This window comes from Nicotiana sylvestris, chromosome 7 (genome assembly GCF_000393655.2).
Source record: "Nicotiana sylvestris chromosome 7, ASM39365v2, whole genome shotgun sequence".
Lineage (NCBI taxonomy): Eukaryota > Viridiplantae > Streptophyta > Magnoliopsida > Solanales > Solanaceae > Nicotiana > Nicotiana sylvestris.
Window position 1 is genome coordinate 120,259,637 of NC_091063.1, and position 19,082 is coordinate 120,278,718.

Here is a 19,082-nt window from a genome sequence, read left to right on the forward strand (position 1 = left end):
TGCCGAAACACATGAAAACTAGTCCGAATGACCTCAAGTTTTGCAGACAAGTCCAAAATGATATAACGAAGCTACAGAAACTCTCGGAATTCCATTCCGACCCTCGAATCAAAATCTCACCTATCAACCGGAATTCGCCAAAATACTAACTTCGCCAATTCAAGCCTAATTCTATACCGTACGTCCAAAACCACTTCCGATCACTCTCCTAAGTCACAAATCACCTCCCGAAGCTAACCGAACCATCAGAACTCACATCCGAACCCTCTAACACATAAGTCAACATCCGGTTGACTTTTTCCAACTTAAGCCTCAAAATATTCTTTATATTAACTCCGAATCTTCAGAAAACCAAACTCGACCTCACATGCGAGTCATAATACATATTACGAAGCTGGTAGAGATCTTAAGTCGTTGAACGAGGCGTTAATTCTTAAAACGACAAGTCGGGTCGTTACATTCTCCCCCTCTTAAAACATACGTTCGTCCTCGAACGTGCCAAGAATTATTCTGAGGACATTAAATTGATGTTTCTACTTTTACACATATGCTCGTTGTTGATACCACATTACCACATTCAAATAAGTTTGACAATACCATTTCAATTGAGGCTATTTCTCTTACCTGTATTTGTAAACTTTAAGAGCAAATTTCTTACCCTCCAAACATTTCCAAAAAGGTCCGATTTTTCACATCATCACACGATCTTAGTCTCACCTGGATATAGCAACTCGTGCCTACGCACGTATCAACCTTTTAATAGCGCTTAACGGTTGTTCCACACTCCCCCACTTCGGGTCATTCACCCTCAAATAAGAAGTAGAGTCTGCTCTCAAGCACATAATGTAACTTATCCCTTTCTTCGCATATCTTAATGTCCCAAATGTTTCTAACTCCCAAAATTTTCAGAAATTTCGGCAGAGCCTCCCCTGTAATTGGGCCTATCCACCTGTCAGGGTAACACCAAAACAACTCCTAACAACACATCTACAACCCAACAAGGCACCATCATGTATATATCAATAACACTAATCTCAACAATACAAACATGACATTATCACAATGATATCTTGACATAAAACGCATCATATGTATGACCTTAACTACATCTCTGATCTCATTAGTTGTTCACAATCAATTACAAAATCGTCAATTAACCTCATGTTAACCAAAATCTCATTTCAATTCCCCTTTTTTTTCCACAACACTGACAACCAATCGCGAGGCATGAAAACCTCATCATTATTTACCCAAATCAATGAATCACATTTAACGCCACCTGGGCACTCACCTCGTAGGTCAAAACTCAATAGTTACAACACAAATATGGCTAAATATGCACAGAATCACATAAGAAAAATTTATCAAATAAGCCTAACAGGCATGACTACCTGTTAATACTATAGTACAAATTTAAATTTCACAAAGGGAGAATTTAAACATATAAATTGTTCACCACAAGGACCTCGTCCTTATATAACTTCCACCGTGGCTTGTAGCCCGTTTTAAATATTTCACATCATAAAAAAAATTGTGAGGATCTCGTCCTCAACTCTGCATCACAAGTAATTTCACATTGTGCCAACTGAATTCTTTCCATTTCTTTTCTTTCTTCTCATAAATTCCGATAAACATCACAACACAGAATGAACCCCCATACCAATAGGGCGTACAATTCATAAAAATTGAAATCAATTATTCCGAAATCACATCAAATCCACTGTAGTGAGTAATAGAAAGATTTTATTTTTTATTTTTTTATTTTTTGGACTTATAGCCCTTAATAGTGTACAAAATAAAATGATATACACGGGCCAACATCATCAAATCTCCCAACAGGGATAAACTTAAAAGTGGGTTACAAAATTACGAATCTCACCCATAAGCGGAGCATAATAGGAGGACTCGCCTCAATTTTTATAACCAAATCAAATTAAGGAAAAATATCCTTTTTATAACAATCGGAATCGTACCTGTAACGACACCATCTGGTGTAGTGGCCTCAGCCACACCATAGCAATTATATCAATGGGTCGGGCCTCCACCTCTTAGGCGCCATCTACCCGCTCGTCCTCTATCTCTAACTTGTAGTGTATGTAGATTAGTAACTATAATGGAGTGTGTGGATTGACTGTTCTACTAAAGTAGGTTTCTCCCAAGTCTGGGACAATTTCTCATGATGTTCCTAGTATCACCACATTCATAACAACTCATCTACAGTTCGGCTGCTCATTCTGAGTCTATGTCGGATAACTAGGATAACCATTGAAGGAATCATATGACAGTGGTGCATTAAAAGATGACTGTCCCATGAGAGTGCCCTGATTAATTGGAGCACTACGAGTATTCTGAAATTGTTTCCATGTCCCTGCTAATACCAAAATGTAAAATTATTATGGACACAGGAATATCGAAAGTCTCAACATCTTCCTATACAAATCTCAGCTCTTACTCATATACAAGTTTCAAAGAACCTTTGAATACCACATAAATACATCTCAGGCCAAAACTGATATGACACATGACCCCACAATTTGATCGTTGATAGTGGACTCCCTTCACTTAGCACGAAGCCATATGAAACATTCCGATGATTCACAATACTAACATTTATCGCTCGTACGACACCGGTCATAAGACACCTCGAGCTATTTATTTGGCGCATGTCATCCTCGTGACAATTAAACTCGCTTCCTCCAGTGTCTTGGCTTGCTAATATGTACCCTCCGCCAAATAGAAATCCCATACAAACCACATTATCTCTAATACCACCAACTATCTTCGGATCTACATCCACCTCGTGACCATGCCACGATTGTGATGATTAGGCAACTAATTAATCCATTTTAAGATATTACTTATCAACCAAATGTCAGAATCTGATGCACCCCCATGCGCACAACTGAAAGATCTTTTTGTGCTTCCATATCTTCAAATCTGAACGACACATGGTAACAATGGTTGAGTAGCCTTGGCTCTCTTATAACCTTTTACGGTATCACAAACCATTGGCGTAGTGCGCAATTCCATACATGAGTGGATGCAAAAGAACATAAGATATATGCTTCAAGCTGAATAAATGTTGCACGATAAGGAATGAATGAAGTGGATTTTTTTTCCTACTAGTTCTGTAGCCTCTCGAAGATAAGTACAGACGTCTCCGTACCGATCCGCAAGACTCTACTAAACTCGCTTATGACTTGTAGCACCTATGAACCTAGAGCTCTGATACCAACTTGTCACGACCCAAAAATCCCTCCAAAGAAGTCGTGATAGCACCTAGTTTCTAAACTAGGTAAGCCTAACATTTACTGTAATAATATGGGTATTCACTAACTTTAAATTAAATTACTCTGAACAAATTGCAATTCCCAAAACCGTTAGTACAAGTCACAAGCCTTTCTAAGAGTAGTTATACAATATGATTACATCACTGTTCCGAAGATAAGGGAACAAATGGAAATAAGTACAATTGAAGGTGACTCTGAGGGCTGCGAATGCTATAGCAGGTTTACCTTGAGTCTCCACCGCAACGAATAGCTACCGTCGATCAAAGGCATGGATCTGTACACAAAATGTACAGAAGTGTAGTATCAGCACAACCGACCCCATATGCTGGTAAATGTCTAGCCTACCCCGGCAAAGTAGTGACAAGGCTAGGACCAGACACTCACATAAACCTGTGCAGTTTATAGCGTACAAAATAATATGAAGCAAATAATAATAATGACAACGATGATCAACCAATGATATAAATAACTGGCAACAAGAACACCAAAATTGCTTCTCAACAAATAACAAATACAAGTGTAATCAATTAATCAAGTCCTTCAAATATAAATCTTTCATATAAGCATCTTTCGAATATAATTCTTTCGAGTAAAGGTCACCTTGTGACATCTCATATCATAATCATAAATAATATAGGTCTCAGCCTACTTTCGAAATTTCACAGCACCTCGTGCCCACATTTATGTCACAACCGCACAGACAGCTCACGTGCCATTAAATAAAACCATAATATTTTCCCCGGCACCTTGTGCCCACATATTACTGTCTCACATTGCACAACAATATTCTCATGTTACTCAGCTCATAGGTTCCATAACCCAATACAATTAAGAATGTTCAAGGAGCCTCATTCACTTAACATAAAGTAGAGTACATCTCCCAACGCAATTAGGAAATCAACAAGAAAAGATGACGTTATTATTTATTTATTTCTGAAATCATTTGATAAAGAAAATACCCTTTTCAATTACTGTACAATATCGAATGAATTAGTACCTTTAATACGAGAAATCAATTGAGTTAAAAAAAATGTGACAATTTTTTTTGAAATTTGGAGTTTTGAACACAAACAAATAAATAAGGCGAGGTATCGTAAACACTATGGATTCGAACACAATGGGTCACAAATAGTAAAGGGACCTAACTAGTTAATACACTTGAATTGTTAATAACAAGTAAACACATCAACAGTGAGTAGGAAAACAACAGTTGCACGGCATCATCCTTCGTGCTTTTACTCTCGTTCTCACCAAATCAATCATGTAAAGTACACGACATTTTCCTTCGTGCTTTACCTCACATAATGATGGCACAGAATGATCCTTCGTGCATTTACATTTATATCATGGCACGGAATGACCCTTCGTGCATTAACATTTATATCATGGCACGGAATGACCCTTCGTGCTTTACACTCTTTCCTCATAAACAACAATACACGACATCACCCTTCGTGCTTTATCACTCTTCATCACCCAAGCAACAATCACAAACAATGGGGAGAGGGAATAGACAAGGTTAAAATAGGAATCCCGGCAAGGGAACAATAAGTAAACAATTTAGATCCCGGCAAAGGGGACAACATTAATAATATAAATTTCCTGGCAATAGAACAATTGATGCCTCTTTCTCTTTCTTTCACTTTCATTTCATAACTCACTATAACACTTGAGCCAATGCTCCAAAGTATGCAATTATCTCATAAACTTTCACAATTCGTATTATAACTTGAGTCATTGCTCCTCGAAGATCAAGAACCACAATTACTTTATTAACTTTCCCGGCAAGGGAACAATACTATCAAAACAACCATCCCAACAAGGGAACAATACTTATCAAAACAAACATCCCAACAAGGGAACAATACTATCAAAACAAACATTCCAACATGGGAACAATAATAATAATAACACATGAAGCGTAATAAACTACAACGAAGTCACAACAATTATAATACAAGACTCACGGGCATGTTCGACCCCCAACGTATAGATACTCGTCCCCATGCCTATACGTCGGACACATCACATAACAAGCAGCAAATATACTCAACTCATATTCCCTCAAGCTAGGGTAGACCAAACACTTACCTCGAACTTCCACGGCCAACTCAAGCCTTTGTCTCGCGAATTCGTGCCCGAAATTCTCAAATCTAGTCATAAACAATTCGATTCAGTCAATAAAAATTATAAGAATTAATTACATATGAATTTCTACATTTTCCATTAAAATTCGAAATTTAACTCAAAATTGCCCATGGGGACCACGTCTCAGAATCCGACGAAAGTAGCAAAATATGAACACCCATTCAACCACGACTCCAACCATACCAAAATTATCCAATTCCGATACCATTTGGTCCTTCAAATCATCATTTTACATTTTTGAAAGGTTCCACAATTTTCTTCCCAAATTCCATCTCAAATCACGAATTAAATGATGAATTCAGTGATAGATTCATGTACTCTAACCAAATCTAAGTTAGAATCATTTACCCCGACCAATTTCTTGAAAAACCTTCGAAAAATCGCCAAAATCCAAGCTCTCTAGGTCAAAATATCAAATAAAAACCCAAAACCTCGTATTTATAGAGTACCCTCGGATTCCGACACCGCTGACCGCACAAAAATGACTGTTGTCCCCGCAAAATCAGCGGGGTCCGCACAGAAACGTCCGCGGTCGCGCAGGCCTTGTTCTGCAGGGACAGACTTTAGTATTTTGGCCATAACTTTCTCTACAGATATCCAAATTGCGATATCTTTACCTTTCTGGAAACTAGATACGAAGGCTACAACTTTCATTTTTGAATCACCTCAAAATTCCTTGTGGATCAAAAGATATGAGCTTCCGAAGTAGGACCAGTGACCTGCAAATTCTTCCCCTGCGCGCCCAGCGCGAGAAGGAGCGCGGTCCGCGCTGCCACTGCTGCCCTCTCCATTTTTCTAAGTTCTGGGGTGTCCGTACTCGCTCAAAACTCACCCGAAACACACCCGAGGCCCCCGGGACCTCAACCAAAAGCACCAACAAGTCTGAAAACACATCACGGACTTAGTCGAGGCCTCAAATCACATCACATATCATCAAAATCACCAATTATGCATGGATTCAAACCTAAGAACTTATTTAATTTTCAAATTTCACAACCGATGCCGAAACACATGAAAACTAGTCTGAATGACCTCAAGTTTTGCAGACAAGTCCAAAATGACATAATGAAGCTATAGAAACTCTCGGAATTCCATTCCGACCCTCGGATCAAAATCTCACCTATCAACCGGAATTCGCCAAAATACTAACTTCGCTAATTCAAGCCTAATTCTATACCATACCTCTAAAACCACTTCCGATCACTCTCCTAAGTCACAAATCACCTCCCGAAGCTAACCGAACCATCAGAACTCACATCCGAACCCTCTAACACATAAGTCAACATCCGGTTGACTTTTTCCAACTTAAGCCTCAAAATATTCTTTATATTAACTCCGAATCTTCCGAAAACCAAACTCGACCTCACATGCGAGTCATAATACATATTACGAAGCTAGTCGAGATCTTAAGTCGTTAAACGAGGCGTTAATTCTTAAAACGACAAGTCGGGTCGTTACAATAACTGTCCGGGATACAGATTTGGACAGGAAGTAGACACAATACACTGAAAGAGACTATGTTGGCTGCGGGTTGCCTCGAGAGATGCAGCTCGCCTAAGTCTCCGTATCATCCATGCTGCTATGCCCATTATGTCGTTAGAGGTACAAGTTCCTATGCAACAAAAATGCACAGGAAGTGTAGCATAAGTACAAAAACAACGTGTACTCAGTAGGTATCCCGTCTAATCTCGAAAAAGTAGAGATGAGAGGTCAACTTCGACATTTACTAGTGGTCCAATGATAATATACCAATAATTTAATAAATCGAGTAATTTCATAAAAATGACGGCAACTCAAATTGCATGAGGCAAGTAAACAATTCTTTCGTTTATAGGAAATTCTCAAATTCATTTTCATCATTTATACATTTATCTCAGGCCAGGGAGAAACAAATATCAACATCTATGAATTTCAAGGCAAGCAATACAAGCTTGCGCAAATCATGCAAAGGTCGTACGACCCGATCCAATAAATATTTAAATTGTGCATTGCCAGAGGGTCGAATGGCGAGAACCATAGATACATCTATTACCCCACTCTCGAATCATACATGCGATGCAGGTACACATAGAAACACACATTCAAACAGTCAATCAAGACTTCATCAGGAAAAAACAATTACCCAAAGAAATAACAATTCTCTTTAACGGTCAAGAAAATGATGTTTAATTCCTTTAGAAATTCATTTACCAATTCAATATGATTTAAGCATTTTAAATCAACAACAAGATTCCAAATATTACAAGTAGAGCATGCTTTTGGGTCCTAGACTACCCGGACTTATGCATAATAGTATCTACGCATAGACTCTCGCCACCTTGTGCGTACGTAGCCTCCAAAAATAGGAGCAAATATCCAATTAATTCACCTATGGGGACAATTCCCTCTTACAAAGTTAGAAAGGAGACTCACCTCGCTCCAAAGCCCACTTCCAGTCCAACATTATGCTCAAACCCTCAATTCAGTGCCGAACAATCCAAAACTAATGAAATAGTGTATAAACTAATCAATTCATGTTCAAAAACTCATATTTCAACTATTAAGGTGATTACCCAACCCTAAATGTAAGATTCCTAAAATTCACCCCCGGGCCCACGTGCCCAGGTTCCGGAAATTTTCGAAGAAAGTTGTTACCCATAACCTTATGAAGTCAAATATATGATTTTTATCAAATTCCATAACCATTTTCGTGGTCAAATCTCATTTTTATACAAAACCTAGGTTTTCATCTAAACCCTTGATTTCACCAATTTTTACATGTTAATCTATCCATAATCTATGTATTAAACTCATGTTGTGTAGAAATTACTTACCTCAAAGTGCTAGATGAAAACCCTCTTCCAAAAGTTCCAAAAATCGCCCAAATTCGAGACTCAAAACTCAAAAATGAGTGAAAAATAGTTGACTCCCGTTTTTAGGCATTCTGCCTAGGCAAGTCGCATGTATGAAATGCGACTTTGCCTGATTTCGTGCAAAAATTGAACTACTATCAGGCTTCGGTCAACGGACCATAACTTTTTGTGCTAATGTCCAAATAATGAATGGTTTAACTTTCTGGAAACTAGAATCAAATATATAAAACTTTTATGTTTTAGAAATATTCAGATTCCTTATAGACTTCGAGATATAAGCTTCCAAAGTAGGCTCCTCGCATCAGAAATTTCTGGGGAAATTGCAAGACAGCTTTACCAGCCTTCATTCAATTGATCATAACTTTCTATACAAATATCAAAATGATGAATAATTTATCTTTCTGGAAAATAAAATGCAAGGGCTACAACTTTCATGTTTTGCAAATGTTCAGATTCCTTAAAAATTGCAAGATATGAGCTTCCAGAATCGACTCCTCGCATTAGAAATTTTCTGGCGAAACAACTTCTGCAACAGAATTTCAGCACCTTTCTTTGTCCGAAGTCTATTCCGTTAACCTTCCGAAATCCACCCGAGGCCCTCGGAACCTTAATCAATTATACCAACATCTCCCAAAACATGATATGAACTCGATCGAGGCCTCAAATCACATCAAACAATGTCGAAATCATGAATCGCACTCCAATTCAAACTTAATGAACTTTAAAATTTCAAACTTCTACTTTCGTTGCTTAAACCTATCAAATCACGTCCGACTGACCTTAAAGTTTGCGCACAAGTTATATTTACATTACGGACCTACTCCAACTTCCGGAATCGGAATCCGACCCCGATATCAAAAAGTCCACTTTCGGTCAAACTCCTGATCCAGACATATGCCCAAATCCGAAATTATCATACGAACCTGCTGGAACTTTCGAATCCCGATTTCGAGGTCGTTTACTCAAAAATCCAATCTTAGTCAATTCTTTCAACTTAAGCTTCCGAAATGAGAATTCTCTCTCCAACTCAACTTTGAATTTCCTGACCATGCGCACAAGTCATAATACCTGAAGTGAAGCTGTTCATGGCCTCAAATCGCTGAACGAAGCGCTAGAGCTCAAAACGACCGGTCGGGTCGTTACAGTAATTCTACATGCTAAATTAAGATATTTACTTTTCCAACCATTGAGTTTATTCTTAACCTTGTTAAGGATACATATAAATAGTCAGACTTTTTCGGATTATAGTTAGTTAGAGGGAAACTTAAGTATTTTCCTAAGGTTTTCGATTCATTGATGGAATGTTTTTGGTACAATTAAAAAAACTAAATAAAATATTTAAAATCGTTCCTAAGCTACCTCGCTAGTAGAAACGAATGTTTGGTGTCGCATTAAGGGCTCGTTTGGTTTGCGGATAGGGAGAATTAATCCCTATATAAAGTTATGTACTATAATTTATTTGTTATAAAATAAATACGGAATAAATTTATACACTTCTTTTTTGTTATGGTGTTACGCTTCCCTTTGCTTTTGAGGAGGTAATATATTGATCTTTTTAACCCAAAGTGAAATTAATTCTCTTTAATTTGTCATAGGGTATTTCACAAATTTTTAGAAAAGTCATACGCACTCTGACAAGAACGAATAAACGAAAGTTTCAACCAGGAAGTATTTAATTGTCTAAGGGATATAGGAGCGAGAATTTTATCTGCGTTGATGAATTAAATTTAAAAGTTTTCTTCTTATCTATCAAAACGCTTGCGTGACAAGTTACCCGAATTTTACATATTTAAAAACTATATATAAAATATAATATAAGTTACAACAATTAGCAATTTACAATATTTAAAAGGTATATGACAATATGATTGTCCAAGAAAAATTTGTTTGACTATCAAAATTCAAACACCATTACATAAATTGAGACGAAAGATGTACTAGAGAGTGGTTCTAGTTTTTAGGAAGGTAGTTAGCAGTTAGAGCTCTACTCCAAATAAAATTCCTTTGAGCACCATCTAAGTCATTAATTTGCAAACTGCACCAACACATGGTTAATCATTTAATTATTTTGCATGACATGATTAGGAATGGAAGCTGAGGTAGCCTTAGAGTAATTCTACATGCTAAATTAAGATATTTACTTTTCCAACCATTGAGTTTATTTCGGATTATAATTATTTACTAGTATTAATATCCGTGCGAATGCGCTGACATTAATCATGTCAAATATTAAAGTTATTTGGATTGTATGTAAATAATCTTAAAATTTATACTTTCTCAGTAAATATAAATAATCATTGAATATTAACCACATGAAAAAATTAAACAATTTCTTCTATTTTTTTTATATCATTCTTGCCGGTGTTATTGAATCCTAAAAATAGTCAGGAAGCAAAATAATAACTCATATTTATGGCAAAACTGTAAAGCCCCGTAAATTTTCATAATTAATTCGGGTTAATTTTGAGCTTAAAGATGTAATTTAATTAAAGTCCAGCTACATGATATCACTGGAGTGGAGAAAAAAAAAGCTATCAGGGTAACTATGATTGTGAATGGTTAAGTGTTGGACAATGATAATGAAAGAGAAAAGGTCATTAAAATTATTACAAAGAAAATGGAGATGTCAAGTACATTGAAACAATTGAATCAGATCTTCCTTTTAAGTAACTTACGTGTTTGGATTTATTGGAATGAAAAGGATTAAGGAATTGGGGAAAACAAAAGGAGCCAATGGTTGGCATCAGATTATGGAAAGTAACAACAATTGAAAGCAATTGAAAAGCCAAGAAGCCAAAGATAAAGGCATATGGATCGACGCTAAGTGGGATGCGTCGCATCCTTATGGCCTCCTAAAGATTCAAATTGCAAAATGCTAAGCAGTGAACTGCTTCTATCGCATCCAAGTCGGCGACACGCCGACACCCCTGTTTATTATAATGGGACAGAATCCGCGATGAGGAAGCGACGCATCTAATCCCGCGAGCTAATAGCTGAAGCTTTTATAGGCATTTCGTATAAAGAGAAACAATATTATTTTGGACTTAGTCTTGGGGGTAAGAATTAAATGCCTTTTTTTTTTGGTAGATTTGGTTCATTTATTACATTTCTTAACCCTCCAACATCATGGAATTCATAGATCTTTGAAGAAAATCTCAAGGACACTTTAAGAACTCAAATCTTGAAAATTCTAGGGTTGACAAAGAGGTAATCTCTCCACTCCATACTTAGGTATTATACTCCATGGACGCAGGGGCGTACGCAGGATTTTCCGTAAGCGGTGTCGACATTTAAAGAAATAGATAAAGAAACAAATATTGTCACGACCCGGATTTCCCAACCTCGGGGGTCGTGATGGCGCTTACTAATGGGAGCTAGGCAAGCCAAACCTTAACTACTTGCTATGCTTCCATATTATTTCATTTTAACAAATACAAGGCGATGACATGATAACAGCGGAACTTTAAATAATTTAGTGGAAGTTAGCAATTAAATATCTTAAGTCTATGTCTATTACAACTTTTAAAACCTCAGATACCCAAAACCTGGTGTCACAGTGTCACAGACTATCTAAGATTTCTACATACAAGGTCTGAAGAAATAACAGTACGTTGTTTCTGAATAAGCGAGAATGAAACAGGAAGTAGAGATAAAGGGAGACGCCAGGGCTTGCGGACGCCTGTAGTCTACTTTGGGTCTCTGGGTGGACTGAAGGAAGCACTCCAACTACTGTCCGAAAGCTGCTCCTGGATCTGCACACAGTGCAGAGTGTAGTATCAACACAACCGACCTCATGTGCTGGTAAGTGTCTAGCCTAACATCGGCGAATTAGTGACGAGGCTAGGACCAGACTACCAAATAAACCTGTGCAGTTCAATTGTATACACAGCGGAAAAGAAATACAGAAAATAACCAGTCAATGTGGGAGGGGAAGACATGTTGTGGGGAGATAATAGTTCCGAATAGAAAGCATCAAGTAAGGAAAGAAACCACATAACTCGAATATCAACAAACAATCAGAAATCAACAATTTGCACGGCATCACCCTTCGTGCTTTTACTCTCGTCCTCTCCAAAGCAATTTTATAATAAAAGTGTGCACGACATCACCCTTCGTGCTTTTACTTTCGTCCTCACCAAATCAATCATATAATAAAGATGTGCACGGCACCACCCTTCGTGATTTTACTCTCTTTCCTTACCATATAATCAATGAAAATCGGTACGGAATGGTACATCATACGGCACGACATCACCCTTCGTGCTTTACACTCTTTCCTCGCAATAGCAAACAATGCACGGCATCACCCTTCGTGCTTTAACACTCTTCCTCACCCAAACAACAATCACAAGCAAGTGGGCAAGGGAATAAACAAAATAGTAATAGAGATCCCGGCAAGGGAACAACAGTTAAACAATTAAATCACGGCAAGGGAACAACATCAATAATCTCAATATCCCGGCAAGGGAGATAATCAACAAAGCAGCAATATCCCGGCAAGGGGACAATTTAATAACTCTTTCTCTTTCTTTCACTTTTATTTCATAACTCACTTTACCACTTGGGCTAATGCTCCAAAGGGTTCAATCATCTCATATACTTTCACAATTCATAATATAACTTGAGTCAATGCTCCTCGATGTTCAAAGGTTACAATTCCTTTCACAAACTTTCCACAACACTTAGAAATCATCACCAAGGCATGAAATATACAACGAAATCAAGATCTTCAAAATTTAAAGACTCACGGTCACGCTAGACACCAACGTATAGATACCCGTCACCATGCCTATATGTCGTACTCAACAATTATCACATAGAAAATAAGACTCAACTCTTAATCCCTCAATCTAAGGTTAGACCAAACATTTACCTCGATGCCTCGAACATAACTCAAGTTTCAATTATAGCTTTACCCATCGATTCCTCCGCCAATTCGCTCATATCTAGCCACAAGTTATTTAATTATATCAATAAACGCTAAATAAATCAATTTGAATGCTCAAATGAGTTTTTCAAAGTTTTACCCAAAAAGTCAAAATCACCCCCGGGCCCACGTGGTCAAAACCCGAGCTCAAATAACCCGAGCTTCAAACCAATACCCGATTACCCATTCCCCCACGAGCTCAAATATGTAATTTGTTTTGAAATCGGGACTCAAATCGAGGTCCAAATCCCCAATTTTTGAAAAACCTAGGTTCTACCCAAAACACCCAATTTCCCCCATGAAAATAATTGATTTGAAGTTGAAATCATGTTAAAAAATGTTAATGATTGAAGAAAACTAGTTAAAAACGACTTACAATTGATTTGGAAAAGAAAGGTTGTTTGAAAAATCGCCTCTTATATTTTTGGGGTTTTTAAAAAATGCAAAATAACTGAAAATCTCGTCTATTTATACCCTTCTCAGACCCCCTGTGCGGACCGCACAAAATGGACTGCGGCCGCACAGGCTTTCCTGAGGTACTGCGGTCCAGTGCCCTGTGCGGACCGCATGAAATGGATTGCGGCCGCATAGGCCTCCACCGCGCGCCGCACGAAACCGACCGCAGACCGCACTGGCCTCCTTCCGCGGTTGCACACGTTTTTGTGCGGACCGCACTGGCGGGTTCAGAGACCTGCAACTTCTGGTTTTAAGTCTAAAACATCCTGAACCTACCCGAAACTCACCCGAGCCCTCGGAACTCCAAACCAAGTGTGCATACTAACTCAAAAACATCATATGGACCTACTCGTGTAATCAAATCATCAAAATAACATCATGAACATCAAATTAAGTCTCAAGAACAATGAAATTTTCTAAAAACTTCTTTAAACATAAATTTTGCAATTTAAGTCCGAATCACGTCATATGACATCCGTTTTTCACCAAATTCCACATAAATGTCTTAAATCATATATAAGACCTGTACCAGGCGCCAGAACCAAAATACGGGCCTGATACCATCATGTTCTAATCAAATTTCATTTCAAATTTCTTTAAACAATTCCAGAAAATAATTTCCTTTGAAAATTCATTCCTCGGGCTTGGGACCTCAGAATTCGATTCCGGGCATACGCCCAAGTCCCATATTTTCCTACGAACCCTCTGGGACTGTCAAATTACGGGTCCGGATCCATTTACCCAAAACGTTGACCAAAGTCAAATTAGCTCATTTTATAATCAAAACTTATCATTTTTCACAGATTATCATATTTAAACTTTTCGGCTACGAGGCCGGACTGCGCACACAAATCGAGTGACTCTAAATGAGGTTTTCAAGGCCTGAGAACACGGAATTTCGTTTTAAAACATGTGATGACCTTTGCCACTCCAACAAGTAACATAGCATTTACAATATCTTGCTCCTTCTTTTGAAAGGTTGCACTAAGCTCATTTGTGATAGCTAAAATAGTACGCATTAAATGTAACATGAAGACAATTTCAAATGTTAAACATGCTTTAAGATATCCTTTTGCCTTATATTTTTCTTCAAAACATGCATTAACAGCAATAGAATCAAGCACATCAATAATAGGGCCAAACATAAGGATAAAATTATTAAAGGATTTGTAATGAGAATCCCATTGTGTGTCACCCCTCTAGCAAGACCCAATTCAAGCCCTTACCAGTTTCAAGCTCACCTTTACGTAATGCTTCTGTTGATACCCAATTTTTCCCTATGCATTTTATATATGCAAAATACTTTCAAAATAGCATATATATATATATATATATATATATATATATGCATATATAAGTATGACCAAGTATTTTAGTATTTTTTTCTAATTTTAAAAGATTTTTTAAATCAATTTATTGCCCATTTTAGCAGTACAAAAACTAATAGTTATTCCCAAAATCATCATTTTGGTGAATAACTTATTTTATTCTCACATTTATACCGAAATATAGTTAAGGTAACGTTTACGCATTTTTTACAAATTTATTTAGTATTTTAAAGCTAAATTGCATATAATTGCAATTTTAGCCTATCTTAGGATTTAATTACGTTTATAATTATAAAATTGATTCTAGTATTTTAAATTTAATATTTATACATTATTAATTAATTTAATACTTTTAATTTATTTTCAGAAATCATTTTACTATTCTTATAAAAATAAAAGGGAAAAGTGGTAATTTAAATACTAGCACTATTTCATTTCAATTATAGCCTAAAATCAACCCCAATTAACCCCAATTTCAAATTCAAACGGGCCATCCCAATTCCTAAAATGACCCGCCCCTAACCCGCTTATCCAACCCGCCCGGTTTCCCCTTTTGATCCAGGCCATTGATAATTTCGATCAACGACCAGAATTTCCCCTTTCCTTTTTAATTACCAAACACCACCCAACTCTATCCCATTTCTCACCAACCGCCGCCTCTGAATCCTCTCATCTCTCAAACTCTCTTGAAGGTTCTTAAAACCCTAATCATCTCCTACTGTCTTCTACCTTCAGCTCACCGGAATTCATAGCCTCTCAGGCCATGGATGGCTTAAACTCATCTTCCTCTGCTCTTAAACACTTGGTGTTCGAAGTTTCGAGGTCTTACCTCAATGGTGTCCATTCAAATTCTCTCTGATTCAAGGTTCTATGGCCTCTCCGGCCTTGCTCTGGCATATCCAAGCATTATGAGCCTATTTCTGACTTATCCGACTCAGATCGGACCTTTTCCAACCCTTTCTCGCTTTAGGGTTCCTCTGAAACCCTACCTATTCGAGGTTTTCTCTTATTGTTTTCTTAAATCTGTTCTATATCTGTGCTCTACTTGAGTTTTTAAACGTTTTCCTAATTTTTCTTTCAAAAATCACTTCTTTCCAATTTAGGGTTTTTCTGAAAAGCTTAAAATGATTCTCTGACTTTTCTTCTTCTTTTCATTGTGTGTATTTGTCTATACTATGTTCTGATGTTTTCTTTTCTACCACGCATGTTCTTCTACTGTGTTCTTATAGTTTCCTTTATCATGCATGTTCTTCTGTGCTTCATTTTTCTACTGTGTTTTGTACCATGCTCGCATGTTTATCTTGCTGTATCTTCCTATATGATCTTTTGCTATGCTTTTTCGATATTTTTGTGTTCTTCTACTGTATGTATTTCCTACTGAGTTCTTAAGTTTTGTTTGCCTTCTACTGAACTCTGTTTAAGTCCCTTCTAAAAGGTTTTCTTAAACACGTTTCTTCTACTATCATGACTATTCTCTCATTATGCTCCTACGCTCTATCTGCTTTGAATATTATTTGTATCTGCTTGTCTTCTCATGAGATTCTGAAAGGAAATCTCTAAGCCTGTTGCCTCCTCATCTCTATATTTGACTCAAGTCGGAAACCCTAGAATTTGGGGGTTTCCTCCGAGTTTGGTCATATGATCAAACTAGGGTTCTATTGAGGACCCTTGGCTCTTTTAGACTTATTTATGGATCTATAAACTAAGTGTGAACTTCTTTTGTTTGCACACAATTATGATTCTCCTACACTAGGCTCTTCTGAATAGCATGACAAATTTCTTCATGTTTAACGTGTCTGTATGCTTTTATATATGAGGAATTTTTCTTCAGAATGGTTTTCCAACTTGTGATTGGTTCAGAATTCCTTTTAATAAGTCTAATTGATTGGCACTGATTTTCCTTAAGTTGAAATCTTTCTCATCTTTCTGACTTGGTTCATTCATACAAAATCTTCAATTTTCGATTTTTTTGGCTATTAACTGATTTCCTTTCCTTATTTGCACAAACCGTGTGTTGTCAAGACCCTGTCCTTAAATAGACCTTTATGTATTTACCCCTTTTATGCTGATTTGAAAAAGTGTTTGATGAATCTATTTCCTTAATTAGTTTTGCCCGTTTGAAATCAGAATTCCTTAATTAGAGGGAAACCTTGTGTAATTGATTTTCAAACTATTTTATTACCTATTTCTGCTTGCTTTCTACACTATAAAGGGCACGACCCTTCTGCACTTTAACAGACCTTTAGTTCAACACTTTTACACTTCATATTTCACCCTTACAACCTCACGATTCTTTTCTAAGATCTTAGCATTCTGACTGCCTGTTTGCACTTTGGCTTTCCAAGACTATTGCTTTCTTTCACTTGTTTCTTTGAGACTGGTATGTTCTAGTTTTAGCTTCAGCTTCAGCTTCATCCCAATGTGTTCACTTATAGCCTTTACATCCATGTCTACTCTACTGTCTATATAGAGTTGAATGTTTAATTAGCATGTTAATTTCTTTTACTTGTTTCTGCTATGAATCCCTGTACCGCTATTCCCCTCTATGTGATTTGAGTTGTAGTTCATAACATAACAATATGCAAGTTATTGTTCATGTCTGGACTTGATCCCTTAGAGGATCCTGACTCCCAAAACAATGTGTTCTAACAGGCTTGTAGGGTGTGCCAGCATTTCCCATTGCTAGGCATACCCACTAGTCTGTCCCTATTTCTCTACCACTTCCCCTTTCCCATTTTCAAACTTGCACTTACACTTACTCTTAGCTTCTAAGATCTGCCCCCTCCTGTAAGCCTTGCCTTGGGACCTTGAGTTCCCTCTGAACTTGGATACTTGAGGGTTGGCCCTTCCACACTGCATTATGTTCTTAATCCTATATGTGTTTGGGTGTGAGCACTGCCCGGAGTCCATTTGAGGCTCTTAAGGAACTCTGACACATCCAAATAAGAGAAAGGCTTGGGATCCTATTCTTTGGGGTTGGTTCATCTCATATTTCAGACCTGGAGTCTGAATTAGGCTCCCCTTGGTTGTACTTTAATTTCTGATGTAATTTTGCTTTTCATATTCATTTTGGGCTGTAATAATTTTTAAAAATGATTGGGGCTGTTAGTGAAAAAGGGAGGGTTAATCGTGCATGCAAAGGGGTAGATACCATGTTCATAGGGGATTACTATACTTCTGCATTCACGTATCCTGCTTTCAGCTTTTCCACTTCTGCATTTCATATAGATACCATGTCGATAAATTTTTTGCACTTCTACATTTCATATAGATACCATGTCTATAAGTTTCTGCACTTCTGCATTACATAGAGACCATGTCTATAGGTTTCTACACTTCTGCATCATATAGAGACCATGTCTATAGGTTTCTGCACTTCTGCATTATCATATAGAAATATGCCTATAGGACTTCCTGCATTTTGCACCTGCACCTGTCAATAGGCAAATGAGCTTATAGGCTTAAACAATCGACTGCATATAGATGAACTGCCTATAGGATTTTTGTACGCCAATGACAGTGTTTTAAATTAACAACGCCTAGAAAATATGCCTATAGGAACTATCAATCAAATCTGAATTGCCTCGCTCGTTTTAAGTTTAATCTGCAGAACTTGGTAAAAAACTAGCAACCTTCCTATAATCAGTTTACTGCTTTATTTCTGAAACTAATAGATATCATGCCTATAGGTTTTGCCTAACACCTAGGCAAGCTTTAGGGTAAAAGCTATAACTGCGACAGTCTTTGATAATTACAATCAGCGGTCAGGCCTGATTCGGACTTCTTATTTGAAAATATGTGATAAATCAGCCTGCTTTAACATTTTTTAGTTTAATTCAGACCATAACAAGTACATATAAGACATGCTAAACAATCTGTCTTTAAGTTGAGGAGGCCTGTTTGAGCCTTTAAATGTTATGTGTTTTCCCATATCTGCTCTATGTGTTTTGTTTGTCGCCCTAGATTTTGTCCTTTAAACCATAAAATCCCAATCTCCCTTCCCTTTAGGACTAGTAGTCCCAAATGCCTCCGGGACTGATAGGATTGGGACGGGTAAGAGCATGCAATAAGTAATGAAACT